Source organism: Oncorhynchus gorbuscha, linkage group LG08 (genome assembly GCF_021184085.1).
Source record: "Oncorhynchus gorbuscha isolate QuinsamMale2020 ecotype Even-year linkage group LG08, OgorEven_v1.0, whole genome shotgun sequence".
Lineage (NCBI taxonomy): Eukaryota > Metazoa > Chordata > Actinopteri > Salmoniformes > Salmonidae > Oncorhynchus > Oncorhynchus gorbuscha.
The window spans coordinates 40,743,057-40,750,319 of record NC_060180.1 but is presented as its reverse complement, the minus strand read 5'-3'; positions in this window follow the sequence as shown (position 1 = coordinate 40,750,319).

Here is a 7,263-nt window from a genome sequence, read left to right as displayed (position 1 = left end):
GTATGAACATGTATGCACTCACTGCTGTATGTTGCTTTGGACAAGAGCACCTTTTTTTAAAGTAAAAATGTTTACAGATGTTGACATTTTAATAGTAGGCCTTCTATGTTTCTGTTAAGCAGCGAGGTTTAGTATCAATATAGATTCTATTTGTTTAATTCCCGTGGTAGAACAACCTTGCAGGCCCCCATTTGTCCTGGTTTGCCTCTCATTTCCCTTGCCTTACTGCATAGCTCTCTGTATGTTACTTAATGAGGTGTTACAGTACAGTATCGCAGCCGAGACAGCTGGCTGTAATTTATACACTGTAAAGCTTTACATTCAGTCAGCCATTCAGTTGGTGGTTGAGGGAGGAGTTTCAACCCGCCTAGTTCCACAAACCCTTTTTCTATTGCTGAGGTGGCAGGAAAGTGCAGAAACGAAAGAAGAAAAATAACGTTTGACTCCCCTCTTTCGCCCTCAATGTCCTCAGTGACACTCATAACTAGCGAGAGAGTATGTGTGTGTGGGTGTGCCTGAGAGAGAGTATGTGTGTGTGGGTGTGTCTGAGAGAGAGTATGTGTGTGTGGGTGTGCCTGAGAGAGAGTATGTGTGTGTGGGTGTGCCTGAGAGAGAGTATGTGTGTGTGGGTGTGTCTGAGAGAGAGTATGTGTGTTTGGGTGTGTCTGAGAGAGAGCGAAAAGAGAGATTACTTGGGCAAGAGCGGTGCATTTTCACTGTAAGAAAAGGTACATTTGGCCATTCATAAGTGACACAAAATGCATCTATTTACACGAAGGAAGGCCCTTCAGAATACACCAGGCCATAGTCTTAAATCTGGACCTCCTCTCTCATTCGTTGTCATTCTATTCATACTACATTGTCCCATGGTCTACATGTACTAGTGCTTCTCTCACCCAGCCCCCCCCCCACCCTTCCTCATCTTCTTCCTCCTACCCTTTTTGGATTTACTAACAGCTTTTATTTCACAACCTCTTCCCTCTCCAGCTGTTCTCGGTTCCTACACACACGCACACACAAAGACACACACCCGTCCCTCGTTCCCGTTCCTCTACTCCTCCTCCTCCTGTTATTTAGTCCCACTGTGCAGGTAGTGGTAGTAGTTCCCGGTTCTTTGACCAGCGTAACGCGACGGCCCACAGTTCCGTCCATCTCCCGCCAGACAAAGGGGGGGTCCCTTGAGGAGGGGGATGAAAGGAAACAGGGACCGTGTGTGTGTGTGTGTGTGTGTGTGTGTGTGTGTGTGTGTGTGTGTGTGTGTGTGTGTGTGTGTGTGTGTGTGTGTGTGTGTGTGTGTGTGTGTGTGTGTGTGTGTGAGAGAGAGAGAGAGAGAGAGAGAGAGAGAGAGAGAGAGAGAGAGAGAGAGAGAGAGAGAGAGAGAGAGAGAGAGAGAGAGAGAGAGAGAGAGAGAGAGAGAGAGAGAGAGAGAGAGAGAGAGAGAGAGAGAGAGAGAGAGAGAGAGAGAGAGAGAGAGAGAGAGAGAGAGAGAGGTGTACGTAGCATTTAACTAGCACTTAAGATTCTTCCCAAAGAGCATTTGTTTTTGTTATCTTGTGGTTGCAACTGTAAGGAGTGAGTCCAAAATGAAGAGGGTTTTATCACCTGTTTTCTTGGATGGGAAAATAACAACATGTAAGCAATGTTTGGTTGCACATTACGAAACAACAAATGGTCAGTGGTGTAAAGTACTGAAGTAAAAATACTTAAAAGTATAATAATAATACTACATTATGAAACAACAAATGGTCAGTGGTGTAAAGTACTGAAGTAAAAATACTTCAAAGTATAATAATAATACTACATTACGAAACAACAAATGGTCAGTGGTGTAAAGTACTGAAGTAAAAATACTTCAAAGTATAATAATAATACTACATTACGAAACAACAAATGGTCAGTGGTGTAAAGTACTGAAGTAAAAATACTTCAAAGCACAACTTTGGGGGGCATCTGTACTTTACTTTACTTGTTGACAACTTTTACTTTTAGTTTACTACATTCCTAACGAAAATAATGTCATTTTTACTCCATACATTTCCCTGACACCCAAAAGTACTCGTTACATTTTGAATGCTTAGCAGGACAGGAAAAGTGTCCAATTCACACACTTCTCAAGAGAACATCCCTGGTCCTCCCTACTGCATCTGTGTCATGTTTGTCATTTATTGTCATGTCTTGTCCCTGTGCTCCCCATGCTATTCGTTTCCCTCTGCTGGTCTTGTTTGGTTCTATCCCTCTCTCTCCCCCTTCCCCTTTCACTCTCTCGCTCTCTCTTCTCTCTGTCGTTCCGTTCCTGCTCCCAGCTGTTCCTATTCCCCTAATCATCATTTAGTCTTCCCACACCTGTTCCCGATCCTTTCCCCTGATTAGACTCCCTATTTATTCCTTTGTGATCCGTTCCTGTTCCATCGGTTCCTTGTTTTGTATTCCATGCTGTAATTGCGTTTCGCCCTGTCCTGTCGTGTTTTTTGCCGTGATTGTGTATCACCCTGTCCTGTCGTGTTTTGTGCCTTCTTCAGACGCTGCGTGTGAGCAGGTGTCTCAGTTGACTACGGCCTGCGCCTACCCGAAGCGACCTGCAGTCTGTGGCCGCTTCTCCAGTTGTTTTCCCCTCTACTATCTAGAGGATTTCAGTTATTCGGTTTTGAGCATTAATAAACTCTGTTTCTGTTAAGTCGCGTTTGGGTCCTCCTTCACCTGCATAACAGAAGGAACCGATCAAAGAATGGACCCAGCGACTTCTGACGCTCGTTACACTGCCGTCGAGATCCAAGGAGCCATGCTCGGCAGACACGAGCAGGAATTGTCCGCTGCTCGCCAGGCCGTGGAAAACCTGGCTGCTCAGGTTTCCGACCTCTCTGGACAGTTCCAGAGTCTACGTCTCGTGCCACCTGTTACTTCCTGGCCTGCCGAGCCTCCAGAACCTAGGGTTAATAACCCACCTTGCTACTCCGGGCAGCCCACTGAGTGCCGCTCCTTTCTCACGCAGTGTGAGATTGTGTTCTCTCTCCAACCCAACACATACTCTAGAGAGAGAGCTCGGGTTGCTTACGTCATCTCACTCCTCACTGGCCGGGCTCGAGAATGGGGCACAGCTATCTGGGAGGCAAGGGCTGTTTGCTCTAACGATTTCCAGAACTTTAAAGAGGAGATGATTCGGGTTTTTGACCGTTCAGTTTTTGGTGGGGAGGCTTCTAGGGCCCTGGCTTCCTTATGCCAAGGTGAACGGTCCATAACGGATTATTCCATTGAGTTTCGCACTCTTGCTGCCTCTAGTGAGTGGAACGAGCCGGCGCTGCTCGCTCGTTTTCTGGAGGGACTCCACGCTGTGGTTAAGGATGAGATTCTCTCCCGGGAGGTTCCTTCAGATGTGGACTCTTTGATTGCTCTCGCCATCCGCATAGAACGACGGGTAGATCTTCGTCACCGGGCTCGTGGAAGAGAGCTCGCATCAACGGTGTTTCCCTGCTCCGCATCGCAGCCATCTCCCCCTCTGGCTTTGAGACTGAGCCCATGCAGCTGGGAGGGATTCGCATCTCGAATAAGGAGAGGGAACGGAGGATCACCAACCGCCTGTGCCTCTATTGTGGAGTTGCTGGACATTTCGTTAATTCATGTCCAGTAAAGCCAGAGCTCATCTGTAAGCGGAGGGCTACAGGTGAGCGCAACTACTCAAGTCTCTCCATCAAAGTCCTGTACTACTTTGTCGGTCCACCTACGCTGGACCGGTTCGGGCGCTACATGTAGTGCCTTGATAGACTCTGGGGCTGAGGGTTGTTTCATGGACGAAGCATGGGTTCGGAAACATGACATTCCTTTCAGAGAGTTAGATAAGCCTACGCCCATGTTCGCCTTAGATGGTAGTCATCTTCCCAGTATCAGATTTGAGACACTACCTTTAACCCTCACAGTATCTGGTAACCACAGTGAGACTATTTCTTTTTGATTTTCCGTTCACCGTTTACACCTGTTGTTTTGGGTCATCCCTGGCTAGTATGTCATAATCCTTCTATTAATTGGTCTAGTAATTCTATCCTATCCTGGAACGTTTCTTGTCATGTGAAGTGTTTAATGTCTGCCATCCCTCCCGTTTCTTCTGTCCCTACTTCTCAGGAGGAACCTGGCGATTTGACAGGAGTGCCGGAGGAATATCATGATCTGCGCACGGTCTTCAGTCGGTCCCGAGCCAACTCCCTTCCTCCTCACCGGTCGTATGATTGTAGTATTGATCTCCTTCCGGGGACCACTCCTCCTCGAGGTAGACTATACTCTCTGTCGGCTCCCGAACGTAAGGCTCTCGAGGATTATTTGTCTGTGTCTCTTGACGCCGGTACCATAGTGCCTTCTTCCTCTCCGGCCGGGGCGGGGTTCTTTTTGTTAAGAAGAAGGACGGTACTCTGCGCCCCTGCGTGGATTATCGAGGGCTGAATGACATAACGGTTAAGAATCGTTATCCGCTTCCCCTTATGTCATCAGCCTTCGAGATTCTGCAGGGAGCCAGGTGCTTTACTAAGTTGGACCTTCGTAACGCTTACCATCTCGTGCGCATCAGAGAGGGGGACGAGTGGAAAACGGCGTTTAATACTCCGTTAGGGCATTTTGAGTACCGGGTTCTGCCGTTCGGTCTCGCCAATGCGCCAGCTGTTTTTCAGGCATTAGTTAATGATGTTCTGAGAGACATGCTGAACATTTTCGTTTTTGTCTATCTTGACGATATCCTGATTTTTTCTCCGTCACTCGAGATTCATGTTCAGCACGTTCGACGTGTTCTACAGCGCCTTTTAGAGAATTGTCTCTATGTAAAGGCTGAGAAGTGCTCTTTTCATGTCTCCTCCGTTACTTTTCTCGGTTCCGTTATTTCCGCTGAAGGCATTCAGATGGATTCTGCTAAGGTCCAAGCTGTCAGTGATTGGCCCGTTCCAAGGTCACGTGTCGAGTTGCAGCGCTTTTTAGGTTTCGCTAATTTCTATCGGCGTTTCATTCGTAATTTCGGTCAAGTTGCTGCCCTCTCACAGCTCTTACTTCTGTCAAGACGTGTTTTAAGTGGTCCGGTTCCGCCCAGGGAGCTTTTGATCTTCTAAAAGAACGTTTTACGTCCGCTCCTATCCTCGTTACTCCTGACGTCACTAGACAATTCATTGTCGAGGTTGACGCTTCAGAGGTAGGCGTGGGAGCCATTCTATCCCAGCGCTTCCAGTCTGACGATAAGGTTCATCCTTGCGCTTATTTTTCTCATCGCCTGTCGCCATCTGAGCGCAACTATGATGTGGGTAACCGTGAACTGCTCGCCATCCGCTTAGCCCTAGGCGAATGGCGACAGTGGTTGGAGGGGGCGACCGTTCCTTTTGTCGTTTGGACAGACCATAAGAACCTTGAGTACATCCGTTCTGCCAAACGACTTAATGCCCGTCAAGCTCGTTGGGCGTTGTTTTTCGCTCGTTTCGAGTTTGTGATTTCTTACCGTCCGGGTAGCAAGAACACCAAGCCTGATGCCTTATCCCGTCTGTTTAGTTCTTCTGTGGCTTCTACTGATCCCGAGGGGATTCTTCCTTATGGGCGTGTTGTCGGGTTAACAGTCTGGGGAATTGAAAGACAGGTTAAGCAAGCACTCACGCACACTGCGCCGCCGCGCGCTTGTCCTAGTAACCTCCTTTTCGTTCCTGTTTCCACTCGTCTGGCTGTTCTTCAGTGGGCTCACTCTGCCAAGTTAGCGGGTCATCCCGGTGTTCGAGGCACTCTTGCGTCTATTCGCCAGCGCTTTTGGTGGCCGACTCAGGAGCGTGACACGCGCCGTTTCGTGGCTGCCTGTTCGGACTGCGCGCAGACTAAGTCGGGTAACTCTCCTCCTGCCGGTCGTCTCAGACCGCTCCCCATTCCTTCTCGACCATGGTCTCACATTGCCTTAGACTTCATTACCGGTCTGCCTTTGTCTGCGGGGAAGACTGTGATTCTGACGGTTGTCGATAGGTTCTCTAAGGCGGCACATTTCATTCCCCTCGCTAAACTTCCTTCCGCTAAGGAGACGGCACAAATCATTATTGAGAATGTATTCAGAATTCATGGCCTCCCGTTAGACGCCGTTTCAGACAGAGGTCCGCAATTCACGTCACAGTTTTGGAGGGAGTTCTGTCGTTTGATTGGTGCGTCCGTCAGTCTCTCTTCCGGGTTTCATCCCCAGTCTAACGGTCAAGCAGAGAGGGCCAATCAGACGATTGGTCGCATACTACGCAGCCTTTCTTTCAGGAACCCTGCGTCTTGGGCAGAACAGCTCCCTGGGCAGAATACGCTCACAATTCGCTTCCTTCGTCTGCTACCGGGTTATCTCCGTTTCAGAGTAGTCTGGGTTACCAGCCTCCTCTGTTCTCATCCCAGCTTGCCGAGTCCAGCGTTCCCTCCGCTCAAGCGTTTGTCCAACGTTGTGAGCGCACCTGGAGGAGGGTGAGGTCTGCACTTTGCCGTTACAGGGCACAGACGGTGAGAGCCGCCAATAAACGCAGGATTAAGAGTCCAAGGTATTGTTGCGGCCAGAGAGTGTGGCTTTCCACTCGCAACCTTCCTCTTACGACAGCTTCTCGTAAGTTGACTCCGCGGTTCATTGGTCCGTTCCGTGTCTCCCAGGTCGTCAATCCAGTCGCTGTGCGACTGCTTCTTCCGCGACATCTTCGTCGCGTCCATCCTGTCTTCCATGTCTCCTGTGTTAAGCCCTTCTTCGCACCCCGTTCGTCTTCCCTCCCCCCCTCCCGTCCTTGTCGAGAGCGCACCTATTTACAAGGTACATAAAATTATGGACATGCGTTCTCGGGGACGGGGTCACCAATACCTAGTGGATTGGGAGGGTTACGGTCCTGAGGAGAGGAGTTGGGTTCCGTCTCGGGACGTGCTGGACCGTTCGCTCATCGATGATTTCCTCCGTTGCCGCCAGGATTCCTCCTCGAGTGCGCCAGGAGGCGCTCGGTGAGTGGGGGGTACTGTCATGTTTGTCATTTATTGTCATGTCTTGTCCCTGTGCTCCCCATGCTATTCGTTTCCCTCTGCTGGTCTTGTTTGGTTCTATCCCTCTCTCCCCCTCCCCCTTTCACTCTCTCGCTCTCTCTTCTCTCTGTCGTTCCGTTCCTGCTCCCAGCTGTTCCTATTCCCCTAATCATCATTTAGTCTTCCCACACCTGTTCCCGATCCTTTCCCTGATTAGACTCCCTATTTATTCCTTTGTGATCCGTTCCTGTTCCATCGGTTCCTTGTTTTGTATTCCATGCTGTAATTGCG